Source organism: Leptopilina boulardi, unplaced genomic scaffold, assembly GCF_019393585.1.
Source record: "Leptopilina boulardi isolate dan_hultmark-lab unplaced genomic scaffold, ZJU_Lbou_2.1 LbouV2_352, whole genome shotgun sequence".
NCBI lineage: Eukaryota > Metazoa > Arthropoda > Insecta > Hymenoptera > Figitidae > Leptopilina > Leptopilina boulardi.
In genome coordinates this window covers 757895-772615 of record NW_026137921.1, presented here as the reverse complement: position 1 = coordinate 772615, position 14721 = coordinate 757895, and the positions used below count along the sequence as shown (strand labels likewise).

The window sequence follows — 14721 nt, the reverse complement described above, 5'->3', positions numbered from 1 at the left end:
TATATGTTAATTAGGTAAGGAGTATTTTAAAAAAAAAGTTTAACAATGATATAAAATATTTGGTTTTAAAAATTAAATTTTTATATTAAAAGAATTATAAAATGTTATTTGGCAATGACAACGGTTGTTATGGTGACAGTTACTATATGGCGATGGTTAGTACCTGGTAACTATCACTATACAGCAACGGTTGATATGGTAACAATTGCCATAGCAACACCTCCCTGAAGTTGGCTTCGACGCTCAGCGCCAAAAATTGTTTTTCACAGAATCAAAAAATTTAAATTATTTTTTTTTAAATTTTTTAATTCAAATAATACCTTGAAAAATACTTCTCAAAGCATTGTGTGGACCCAAAACCTTTTTAAAAAATGTTTTAATATTTTGTAACCCATGAAAAATAATTTTCCACGCTGAGCGTCGACGCCAACTTCATGGAGGTATAGCAACGATTGCCAATACTCATCAAAAATTAAAGAAAGAGTTTACAAAATTTTTAATTTAAAGTTACCTGGGATTGATTTTATATGTAATTTTAAAATTTCAATTAAATAATTGGAAAATAATTAAAATTTTCCATACTACCATATTAAAAATAAGGTTAAGACCTAATATTACCTAACGTTAATTGGAAAATTTTTAATTGCAGAGGAAAATGCAATACGCTACTTATTTTTCTGCATTTTTTTATGAACAGTGGTGACCTTAACATAACCTTAATTTTTTTCTTTTAGCTAACAAAAATCGCAATTTTCAATCTATTTTGTTTTAAATAATAGTTTATTTTACAAATTAAAACATTCTCAAAAATTGTCATTTTTTAACAGTTATTAAACAAAAGTTTTTTTTTAATTATAAACAAAACAAATTATTTTCATTCAATAATTATTTCGTCGATTGAGGGCAGAAACACGCCAATTCAGGCGAATGTTGAGAAACATGACAATCTAAAAAATATTAGGGAAACCTGCCATTTCAGTGAAGATTTCAAAAACATGCCATCTCAGATGTCAAATTTTTGTTGATTGTTTTAGGTTGGTAACACTTTCTTGAGAATGTTATATTATAGTTAACAAAATTTTATTCTTAAAACCAATATTAAAAATTAAGAAAAGTATAATTATTAATAATAAAATTATTGAAGGTTCTACCGACTTAACCATCAATATTCAACAAAAGATTAATTATTTTGACTCATCAATTATTTTTCGTTTACAGTGTTACCAACCTAAAACAATCAACAAAAATTTGACATCTGAGATGGCATGTTTTTGAAATCTTCACTGGAATGGCAGGTTTCCCTAATATTTTTTAGATTGTCATGTTTCTCAACATTCGCCTGAATTGACGTGTTTCTGCCCTCAATCGACGATTTAAGGGTATGTGGGAACCTCCCACGTGACCTAGTATGGGAAAATGTGTTTTGGAAGTATACATCTTACTCTAAAACGACAAAAGATTTTTGTCTAAAATTTTGAGAAATGATAGATCTGGGTACAAGGAATCTCGCTGTTCTCCGAAAAATACATAATTTTGCGTTAAATTATTAAAAAATGAAGTTTAAAAAGTGTAATTTTTAAACGAAAATGAAAACAAACATGGCGGCGCATACATAGACGTTGCTTGAGTGTGTCAGTGCTCCAGTAAACAGCGCCAATTCGAGCGAGTGGCCGCTGAATGAACTATGATAAAACACATTATTTTACTATTTATTGCTTTATTTTTATTATTTTTGCGTTAAGTTATATGAAATGAGTAGAAAAGCGAGATTCCTTGTACCAAACTAAAATCATTTCTCCAAAATGCGAGCCAAAATGTTAACCAGAAATCATTTTTTATTTCAGAGAAAGTTTCAAACCACAAAAAAACGTCCTTTGCCTACATACCCTTAATGATAATAATTTTTAAAACAAATTTTTATTAAATAATTTGATAATATCATACTTTTAATAATTTTAAAATAATTGCTACTGCACAGAGAATGTTTTGCGTTTATAAAAAGAGGATAAAAATTGCTATTTTTGTCTGATCTGAAAGAAAAAAAATTATTATTTGACGAAAGATTTTGATTTTATTTTTTGTTTTAAAGAAAATATAATAAAAGCAGGTGTACTTCAATATTTTTCTCTCCAATTGAGAGTTTCTTTATTACTTCGAGGATTCTTAATTTGAAATAAGAATTAATTACGAATAACATAATCAATATTAATTCTTTGCTTTTAAAGGAAAAAAATAAACTATAATATTTTCCTCTTCAATTAAGAGTATCTTTATTACTTATAAGAATTCTTAACTGTACTAAGAATTAATTATGAATTACTTAATTATTATATTAATTCTTTGTTTTTAAAAGAAAAAAATATACTATTAATATTTTCCTCTTCAATAAAGAATATTTGTTTACAATTGAGAGTAATCGGCCGCTGGAATAAAGATTACAAATAATATATTTTTTAAATAATAAATATATTATTTAAAAAATATATTATTTGTAATATTTTGTAAATATTTTAATTTCTATAGAAAGTAAAGTGAAATTCTATCAAATAGAGTTTTCCTCTCAATATAAGATTACTTTATTTATGTCTTTGTGGTGCAAATTTTCATAAAATAGGCATATTAAATATTTTCCACTATATTTTTTTTTTTTAATTTTTCTTTCGAGAGACTAAAACTATCGAAAGGGGTTATATCCTCTTAATTGGAGATTATTTTTTCCTATGTGCTTATAGTGTAATTTTTCATATAATTAAATATATTAGTTCTAAATTTTTAATTATTTTTCTTACTTTCTTATAATTAAATCTTGCAAAAAAATGATATTCTTAAAATAAGAAGATTTCTTAATTCGAAATCTTTTCTTATTTTAAGAATATTACATTCTAACTATAAGAATAATATATTTTTTTCTTACAATTAGAATATAAAATAATATTCATTTATTTTACTCTAACGTTTAGAATACTTTTATAAATTAAGATTATGTTCTTAAATTTAGAGTACAATTTTTTTCAGTAAAAATAAGAATAAAATCTTCTATTATAATTGAATGAATAAAGTTTTTTTTTCTTGGTTATATTTAATAAGAATATTTTTATTTCCATATAAAAAATAAATTGAAAAGCTATCAATCGAGGATTTTTCCTCTCAATATAAGATTACATTATTTTTGTCACTGTAGTGTAATTTTTTATATAATATAAGGCATATTAAACATTTTCAATTTTTTTCATACTTTTTTTTTAATTTTCACTTTTGAGAGGAAAAACTATCAAAAAGTGAATTTTTCCTCTCAATTTTAGATTAGTTTTTTAAGTGCTTGTGATTTAATTTTTCATATAATAGACATATTAAATATTTTTAATTTTTTTTACTCTTTTTTTAATTATACTTTCGAGAGGAAAAGCAGCAAAAATGGAATTTTCCTCTCAATTTGAGATTATAGCATATTTATGTCTTTGTGGGATAATTTTTCGTATAATAGACATATATGAAGTATTTTTAATCTTTTTTCACTCTTTTTTTTTTAATTTCACTTTCTAGAGGAAAACCATCAAAAGTAGAATTTTCCTTTTAATTTGAGATTATTTTTTTGTGTACTGGTAGTGTAATTTTTCATATAATAGACACATTAAATAGTTTTAATCTTTTTTCACTCTTTAAAAAGTTTCACCTTCTAGAGAAAAAAACAGCAATAGTGGAATTTTCCTCTCAATTTGAGATTAGTTTATTTACATCATTGTACAGTATATTTTTTCGTATAATAAGCATTTTAAATATTTTCAATCTTTCTTATTCTTTTTTTTTGTCAATTATGGGAGAAAAACTATCAAAAGTGGAATTTTCCTCTCAATTTGAGATTATTTTTTAATGTGCATGTGGTCTAATTTTTTTTTTTTTTTTTAATCTAATTTTGATATTAAATATAAAGTTGAAAAAAATACTCGTTCATTTATGTTGTAATTGAAAGAATCTGAAATTTTTTTTTTCTAGTAGAAATCTGAAGCTACTTTTTTTTTTTTAGAAAAATGATACATGCCATGCGTGAGATCCCTCGTGCTTGAAATCCACGTGTTCAGATTCATGTATATTTGTAATGTGGCGTAATGATAAACAATCGTCTAGATTTGTATTGGTGAATGAAAGCGCAAGTAGAATTGAAAAACGAATATCGTCATTCGTATATATGTATATATATCTATACATATAATTAAAGCAAGAGAGCGACTGTATGTTTGGGGGCACGTCTCTAATCGAGCGAATGTTTCACTATCGTCAAGTGTAGGCGCTTTGGCAGTTGCTCGTGAAACTCTGAGAATATATGAGACAGTCGTGTGTGTCGTTTTAACGTTAAACTTATCGTGTAACATACAATTTTTTATATTGAATTTTGTTTTTTTTTTTTTTGTCTTTAATAATTGTCAAAAATTTAACAACAAAATTGTGGATTGACAACCAATTGCAGAACCGTGATAAAACGGGATTTTCTTAATTAAAGGTAAATAATTGAAAAAAAAAAAAATTTTTTTTTAATTTTAATTATTAAATTTTAATGACTTAGTTATGTTATTAACAAAAAAATTCATTATGTTTTTCAATTAAAAAAATATTTTTTAAAAATTAATACAATAGGTTTTGTGATATTTTCTATATTCTCAATTTTTTTTTTAAGAAATTATTCTTTTTAATTACTAAAATACAGACTTTTTTTTGCAATTTTAATATATATTATGAATAAAATTATTTTTATTGCAAAATAATGATTTTTTTTTGTTTATTTCAACTAAAAATATACAAAAAAAATTTATACAAATTTTATATTTTAGTTGTTTTATTATCGGAAACTTGTTCCTGATGTCTGAGTTCAAGTTTGAAGTTCCCAAACAGGTTTATAATAGTTGGAAATTAAGTTCTTTGGCGAATATTTCATGTGAAATTTCAATTTCTTAAATACTTTTACTTTATATTTATATATATATATATATTATTTTTAATTTTTTCCCTCATAAAAAAAATAAATTATCGAAATGGAATGTGGTGTCATAATTCTTCTATATAAAAAAAAATATATCAATGAAAGCGCGTAACAAGTTTTTTTTTATGTAAATTTTATTGCACAATACGACTGATAATTTTTAATCAAAATTCAAAAGGTCAAGAACTTTTAAATGAAAATTTTGTTCAAAAATTTCGTCAAAAATTTTTTACACATATTGAAAAACAAACTTTGAATAATAATAATAATAATAATAATAATAATAAAAATGTTCTTTAAAAAGTAATTAACATTTAATTTTTAAATCCGTAATTCAAGAAATATTTGCAATTCATTTAACTCTAAATTTACAAAATATTCCTCTCATTTTTATATATCTTTTCTTATTATTATTATTATATTTATTATTATTTATTATTATTATTATTATTATTATTATTATTATTATTATTATTGCTCTGAAAATAAGAAAATAAATATCTTCTCATTTTGAGAGGAACATTATTACAATTGTTTTTAATACATTTTTTTTCTCTATTTAAGAGGATATTACTGAAAAAAAAGAATATAGAATATTTTCAAAAAATATCTTTAATTACATCCTCTCAACACTAAACGGAAATTTAATCGAAGAAGAAAACTAACATATTTGTTATTTAAAAATTTTAAATAATAATAATAATAATAATAATAATAATAATATTTTCTACTTTAAAGAAGATTATTCTTGTTTTGAGAGGAGAATTTAAGAAGTCAAATAAAAAAATTTTCCTCTCAATATGAAATTACATTTTTCTGAATTTGACTATAAGCAACTAATAAAACTCCTTTTTTCCTGTATCATAAAAATATTTTCGCTGAATAATCTTAAATGTAGAGGAATAATTTTTCTGTCTATGTATTAATTAAATAAATGAATATGCATAAATAAATTTTAATCATTAAACGATCGTGAAAAATTCTCTTTTTCTTAAAACGGTGTTAAACGTTGAACTATTCAAAGATTAGAGATAAGAGGCGAGTTACTTTCGAAATAATAAATGTCATTGAGCAGATTAAGTGCCTTTAAATTATCAGAAATTTTTGGATTAGATTGAGTTAAGTATATATATATATAAAAGAAGTTTCCACCAAAATTGTTTATCACACTTTGAATAAAAAAAAATTTTTAATTAGATACATAATCGTTAATTTAGTAAATATAAACTTATTCATTGACTCACATTAATAAATAATTTATGAGGTCAGTATAGTTTATTTCAATACGTGTGCAAAAGTCAAAGACAATTTTATAGTTTTTTTTTTTTTTTTCTTTTGAAACATTAGACAAAAATTTAATTGAATTTAAAAATTTATGTTAATTAATTAAAATTTTTTAACATATTTTATTATCTCATACTTTATTTATTTGAAATAATTAAATAATTTGACAAAATGTTTCGTTTTAATTTAATTATTATTAAATTCATAACACAATTCGAAATATTTAACTAAATATTATTATTACTATTATTTTATTGTTGTTATTATTATGATTATTTAATTTATTTTGATTTTGATTTTTTAATATAATATATTTCGTAAAATATTTTATAAAATCTAAAAAGCATTTTATGTAATATTCAATTTTCTTAAGTGATTTTATAGTTCCATCTAATGGACATTTTTATCTTCTCATTAAAAACTTAAAAAAATGCTAATTATATATATATATATATATGCTCTCAATATATTTATATATATATATATATATATATATATATTCCCTAAAGTGAATATTTAAATTAATCACGTATAAAATTATTGAAATTTTATTTTTCAAGCATTTACTTAATTATTAAAAATAATATTTAATAAATAATATCGATTTATTATTTAAAATTATGTTTTTAATATAATTATATTTAACATAAAGTACTTTTGTCATAATACAAAATTTCTATCGTTTTGATGAATTTTACTAATTTTGGCAAAAAAAATTTATATGTACAAATTAAATGTTGCAGAAAAAAATTATACAAATTAAATTTTTTATAATTCCCAGTGACTTTCTACACTTAGAAAAAAATTCGTTTGAAGCAACCAAATTTTGGTTAAATCATACAAAATAAATACATTGAAATACAGTTAACCAAACATTTGGTTGCATAAACCAAACGTTTATTTAGCTCAATCAAATTTTTTCTTTGTTCAAAAAATTTATTAAAATAAACCAAACAGTTATTTAGATCAAATAAATATTTATTTGAATTAAACAAATTTTTTTTTGAACTAACCAAAAAATTGGGTAAATATAAAAAAATGGTACATTTGGTTCAAACATATCTTTTTTCTGAATGTAAATGTAATGAAAGAAAATTCTATTTAAATTTAAAAAAAATAAAAATCTTTCTCCATTCAATAGAAAATTATTATTATATGAAAATGATTTTTAAGTATTTTTTTGCCAATTAAAATTATTCCTGCATTATTTAATATTAATGTTTTATAATTATTTTTCATCAAGAAAAAGAGTTTTAATTACATAAAAAAATGCAATTTCATTTTTGAGAGGAATATTCTACTTCTGGAGATAGTCTTTCAGTTCATCCTCTCAAAATAAGAATATTTCTCCAAGCAAAAGTTGGTGAGATATTTGTAATTAATTTCTTAAAAGAATATAGAAATGTAATAATTTTTCTATGCGTCATGCATTACTCAAAGATACTTTGAACACCGCGTGCACGGGTTCTTTGATCTCGACCCCTGAATGTAAAATTTGTCATTAATTTCATCTTAATCATACAAGCAGAGGCGTCGATAACGAGGGGCTCAATAGATTCAATTTTAGTTATTTTGCCTCGTAAAATAAAAAAATTACAATTTTTTTAAATCCTCTAAAATATTAAACGAATACTCTTAATAATAGAGGAAAACGTTTTTTGGTATTTTTTTTTTAATTCAAAATAAAAATATTCTATTGGGTATTGGGAACGGTGGTCTAGTAACAATCTAGTAACTTTGACCCATTCTCTCCCTCCATTTTGTTTTTTCTTCTCTTTCTAACCTATTTATTGAAGAGAGACAAAGAAAGAAAATGGAGGGAGAGAATGGGTCCCCACCAGATGGCGTATTGCAGTTTAGCCGATCCCAATAATAAAGAGAATTTTTTTTTTTGGGAAATCTATTTTCCTCTCAATAGAAGATTATACTTTTTTTCGTCCCATAAATAGAAAAAATTAATTTTTTCTTCTCACACTAATTTTTTTATTGAAGATATTAACAACACATCAGGATTAAAAAAGATTGAAACTCCGAATTTTTTATTTTATGTAGATAATAAAACATTTATTGAACAATTTTTTTTTTCTTCAAACTCTAAAATGTTAAATGACCAGTGTGCGTGTTACGTTCACAATTAGAGTTGGTATAGGGTCAACTGGCTGAATTAGAGTTGACGTTTTGCACCTTCCAATTTATTTTAATAAAGACTACTACTCTTCGCTTCGTGTGCCTCTGAAGAATGTTCTTTGAATATATATGTATATTAGTATATTTCTTCATTATATTGTCTCTATAATCAGATGTGATATACAATATCACAATCTTGTTACAAATTAATTTCATCACTAAAACAATTCATCGCAAAGATGATATACACGAGTGATTTCTTCAAAAACTGTTCATTTGTGAAGGAGAATTTTTTTTTGCTTTTTAGTTATTTGAAAATTCGATTTCTTTAATCAATTTTTATTTATTGACATCAAATATTGGGATCTGAAATACTGCGATACGCCATCTGGTGAAAGCCTTGTTGTGGTGGCCATGTTTTCATTTCGTGTTTAGGCCTGAGCAGAATAGAAACGTAACCGGAATCGTAATCGCAAACGCAACCGGAAGAATGAGTTAGAGAAAGATAGATAGATTGTTTGTCCTTCTCTAACTCATTCGTCCGGTTGCGTTTACGATTACGATTGCGGTTACGTTTCTATTCTGCGTTGGCCTTTTCTCTAACATACAAAAGAAAGAGATAAAATAAACCAAGATCGTTGTCACAAGAAGGCTCAGGGGTGAGTCAGTTTCGCGTGATTTCTGATCCCAATAGTAATCCAAACACTAAAATGTCATGTTTAAAGGTACGGCAAAGGCCTGAGCAGAAACGTAACCAGAATCGTAATCGTAAATGCAACCGAAGAATCAGTTAGAGAAGGATAGACATATTGTTTGTCCTTCTCTAACTCATTATTCCGGTTGCGGTTAAAGGCCTGAGCAGAATAGAAATGTAACCGGAAAAATGAGTTAGAGAAGGATAGATAGATTGTTTGTCCTTTTCTAACTTATTCTTCCGGTTGCGTTTACGATTACGATACCGGTAAACCGGTTACGTTGCTATTCTGCTCAGGCCTTAGGATTCCGGTTACGTTTCTATTAGGCTCTGTCACTTGTGACGTCAGAGTCGATTCTAGGTGTGACGTCAGAGGCCTGGAGGGACAACAAACAAACGACACAATGTTATTCTTATGGGGAAGAAAATTAGTTTCCACTTTCATCAATTTTATTCATACTTTAAACATGGAAAACGCTTGTTGACATATAATAAAATTAAAATGTGTGTTGATAATTAATTACATTCTCATCATAATGAGAAGGTATTACATTTGGGCGATTTTGAGCATTCTCTAATTTTAGTAAATCTCGACGTTTTGAGACTTTCTGATGCCGAAAAAATGGGTCCTAAAAAAATGTCTGTCTGTCTGTATGTCTGTAGACAAAATTTGGTCCGACGATAACTCGAACAAATTTTAATGAATCGACTTCAAATTTGGTATACACCTTAAGTGTACCAAAATCTCGCCTGAGTTCGTTGGCCAGATGATGGTTGTTGATAATTAATTTTGTTATATATTTGATTCAATTGCATTGATAGATTCTCTTAATTCGTGATAAAATATAAATTTTGAGGTTAGGGGTGTTTGTTTACTAACATGAAATCTTTTACTGCTGCGGTAATTCCCACTTAAAATATATATTTTATATCTTTTTTAATAACATGCATACTGGATATTGTTTAATAACGTTGTTAAAATGTAAAATGTGATTAGTAAACAAACACCCCTAACCTCAAAATTTATATTTTATCACGAATTGAGAGAATCTATCAATGCAATTGAATCAAATATATAACAAAATTAATTATCAACACACATTTTAATTTTATTATATGTCAACAAGCGTTTTCCATGTTTAAAATATGAATAAAATTGATAAAAGTGGAAACAAATTTTCTTCCCCATAAGAATAACATTGTGTCGTCTGCTTGTTGTCCCTCTGGGCCTCTGACGTCATAGCTTGAACTCGAAATATCTCGATGAACTGACACAGCCTAATTTTGCGTTGGTCTTCAGCTAAGTAGAGTCGTCATGGTAACATATAAGAATGAAAGAAATAAAAACATTCTTTATTTCTCTCACTCTTATACGTTACCATGACGATCCTACTTAGATAGCTAAGCTGTAGCCGTGCCCTAATTGTCCAATAAGCTTTTTTGTTTTTTTTTTAAACATAATTATTTCTACACTTGAAGTGTAATAAAGCATTTACACCTTTGGTAAAAAAAAATTTTTTATTTTGCATTTTCCGAAATACACAAACCTGATTGGTTTTTCACAATCTGATTGATAAATGGACGCAATCAATCAGTTTTTTGCATTTTGGAAAATCAAAGTTAAAAATTTTTTTTACCAAAGGTGTAAATGCTCCATAATCAATAATAATTATTCAGAATTTTCAGAAAGTAGTATAACATTGAAAAATGGAATTTTATTTTCAGAAAATAATTTTTAAAAATAATATCTAGCACAAGATACCTATAGTAAAACTCTAAAGTAAAATTTTAAATGGGGTAGTTTTCGATTCCAAATAATTTTCAATTTAAGATAAAAAGTAATTATTTACGTAAATAATTTGATTTTTCAAAAAAATTAAAAAAATAAATAAAAAAATTGATTGTTAGATAAGTAAATCGGCTGCATGTGAAGGCGCCGTCTCATAACAGCGTGAAACGCCGGCGTAAAAGCGGAAAGCATGAGAACGAAAGAGATAATGAGATATCTTCATCTCTTTCGTTCTCATGCTTTCCGCTTTTACGCCGGCGTTTCACACTGTCATGGGCAGGCGCCTTAAATTTCCACTAGAATTCAAGTAGAACGTCCAAAATATGTCATATCTTTATATATTTGACACCTGCTTCACCCTGCTTTTCTCTATTCAAGTTCCCCACCATGAATCGAATAAGCCATTCCTTGCAAAGTTACAAGAGGCCATTTAAACAAAACAAACAAACAAACATTCCTTGCAAAGTGTCACAATTCAGATGTTTCACTAATTATTTTCTATTATTTATTGTCAATAATATTTTGATATTATTTTTACATTTTGACATTATTATTAGTCAAAGGAATAAAACACAATACTTTTACGTTTCGGCAGCATATATTAATATTAAAAATTTATAATTTAGTAAAAAAAAAAAAGTTTTTTGTGAAAATTATTCAAAAATCAATCTAACATTTTAATGAATTCAACTGAATTTAAAAAATAATATGGAAATTAAAAATTAACATTATTCTAATATCAAAGTTTGGTTGATTAAATTTTTAGGTTATCTAAATTGAATGTGAAATCAGTGAAATTAATTTCAATGATTTTAATTTAAAACTATAATTTTATAAACTTTTATAAATAGGATTTTTTTTGTGATAAATATTTTTTGGGTAAATATTTGTCACACATATATGTGATGTAATAATTAAAAGCAGCTAGACATTTATATTTATAAGTGCGTGTTTGAGAGCTCTGGCGAATAATGTATATATATATACGTGTATTAATATAAAATGTAAGTGTAAGAGAGGCACGTCTCGTCTTTGAGCCAATAAGCTTCTTTAATACAAACGATAAGTCTTTCTTTTGTATATAGAATGCGCCGTTATTCATAAGCGTCAGAGAGATAACGAAAGAGGAAGAAAGAACAACGCACGTTCAACTTTATAGAAATTAATTGATATTAATGTATGAATTCTAAATGACCTTTTTGTCACATAGAATATGTAGGTATAAAAAGAAATAGTCTCCCTCTGATAATAAATCAAGTATTTTATATTTTTACATCACATTGTATATATATGTCTATAATCTATTAAAACGATGAGAAGATATTTTAAGACAATAGAAAAAAAATTTAGTTTTGAATAGGTAAATTTCCTTTTTGTTAAAATTTCAAGAATTTTTTTTCAAGTTTTATTTGTTATAAATATCAATACAAAAAAGCATGTTACTAAAAATAATTTTAAGAAAGTTAACAATTTTTTTTTTTTTTTATGAAAATTGTAAAGATAATGAAAAAGAACTTTAAGCCATTTTGTTTTATGTACACCCAGAAAAAAATTTCTTTGTTTCAAAGAACGTTTCTTTGAATCAAAGAAATTTGTACATTGTTATAGGGTTAAAGAAAAATTTCTTTGATTTAAAGAAATTATTTTTTTATTTGCTTTTTATTGACTCAAAGAAATATTTCTTTGATTTTACGAAATTTTTTATTTGAATCAAAGAAATAAATGTTTAATTTAATGCACAAATTTCTTTAAATGGAAAATATATTTATTTTGTTTTGAGATTGTATGTACGTTCGTATTTTGATTAAATTATAGTTTAAAAATATTAAATTAATTAAATATTTTTGAAATACTTGAAATGTATTTCAAAGACATTTAATTAATTTAATGCGCATTTTTACATGTAAAACACTGAAACAAAACTTCATGGCAAAATTTTGATCACGAAGAAAACAATTAATACACTGCGAGTCAATATTTACACATTTTATATATCACTCGTAAATACCAAAGACATGAAAAATTCACAAACTTCTTTATCACTCACTGTAAGAAAAACTAAAACAAAATTTAGCTATTAATACAAAAGATTTTAAACCATAAATCTGATTATAATTATCACGCCATGAACACGCTGCCATGAAGCGCACACACAGCTGTTTACTAATTTACGCAGTCTGCGCAAGCGCAGTCGTGGCAACTCAGCGAACTTAAGTTCAAAACAAATATTTCTTTTGATTCAAAGAAATTTTTCTTTAGGTTAAAAAAATCATTTAACAAAAAAAATTTCTTTGATTAAAAACACTCAAAAATTTCATTTTCGTAAAAGGAAAGAAACAATTTTTTAATTCAAACAAATTTTTTATCTTTGATTCAAAAAGTGAGTTTAAAAAAAACGATTTCTTTGTTTCAAAGAAATCTTTTTTCTGGGTGTAGTTCAAAAATGGATTTTTTTATTGAATGGGTATCATATTATTTTGTTTAACTAAATACCTTTTGTATTTTAGTTTTTGTTATTAATTCGTCTCATATTAATTTAATTTCTTTGTATTTTTGTTTTTTATTTAATTTTATAATTTTTGTACATTATTAGACTCTCTGAAGAGAAAATCAGTGTGATTTCGAAACGTTGGAGAAATTTTTATTAAAATTCATTTGTCCGAGTGTTATATCGTTTTTGTTATGATACCCACCCAAGAAGCACGTAATATAACCTCAATATCAAGGTAATATTACATGTAAGATTCGTAATATAACGTTGTAATATTACAGTAATCTTACAATGATCTTAAAATGTCCGCCTCAAGGTAATATTACCGGTAATGTTACTGTAATATTACGCGCTAATATTAAGGTAATATTACAGTAATATTGCAGTAATATTATACCGTAATATTAAGGTAATATTACAAGAGAATATTACAGTAATATTATGGGAACATTTCTTTACGAAAAAAATCTACCCATCCAGGGAATCGAACCCCGAATACAAAGCACACGAGTCCAGAGTTTTACCAACAAGCCAAATTGACTTATAATATATTTACGTTTTTTATGCTTTATGAATAACTCAAATCAGTCTGTAATATTACTGTAATATTACCTTGAGGCGGACATTTTAAGATCACTGTAAGATTACTGTAATATTACAGCGTTATATTACGAATCTCACGTGTAATATTACCTTGATATTGAGGATATATTACGTGCTTCTTGGGCATTCAAATATATTCTACTCGGACGTTAAAGAATTAATAATTATGGATTTTTTATTATTTATTTTGTTGTATCCTAAATAAACAATTGTTTTTACTTAAATAGTGGTTTTTTGGACATAAAAAAAAGAACAGCGTCGATTATTTTTGCGTGAAAAGTAATGCGAATATCGCTCTTATAAAAAAAACTAAAAATTTTTACAAATAAATCTTCTTGAGTGTTTCCAAGTCCTTTTTAAAAGAAAAGTTTAAAAAAATCATATCAAAATTTAAAAAAAAATTATTTGTAAAAAATTGTTTTTTTTTAACAAAAATTAAAAAAAAAACGGAACCTCTCCTTTCTTGGCAAAAAATTTGCTAAATTCAATATTTTCAGTAATTTTGTCTTTGAAAAGAGGGCTATACATTGAAAAAACCAAAATTAGGAAAATTTATAATTCGTAAACTTTTTTTAAAACAAAAAAAATACGTATACCATTATTTTTCTCTAAATAGAAAGAAATATATTTGGTCGAATTTAAGAGGTCGACTTAAAATTTAACATAAAATCGCCCATAATGTAAACCATAGAGATTCCTCTTAATATGAAACTATATTGATTGATTTTCTTTCAAATGTAAAAAATTTGTCTTTTTTA

At 24.9% G+C, this 14721-nt stretch overlaps 1 protein-coding gene across 1 annotated transcript in view; it reads left to right on the top strand.

Moving 5' to 3' along the window:
- Positions 1–4251: 4251 nt before the first annotated feature.
- Positions 4252–14721, top strand: part of LOC127286325 (hexokinase-2-like) — a 28276-nt gene continuing 17806 nt past the window's right edge. Inside the window, exon 1 of the mRNA XM_051312717.1 lies at positions 4252–4498. The gene's annotated coding sequence lies outside the window, so the exon portion shown is untranslated. The remainder of the gene's footprint in view (positions 4499–14721) is intronic.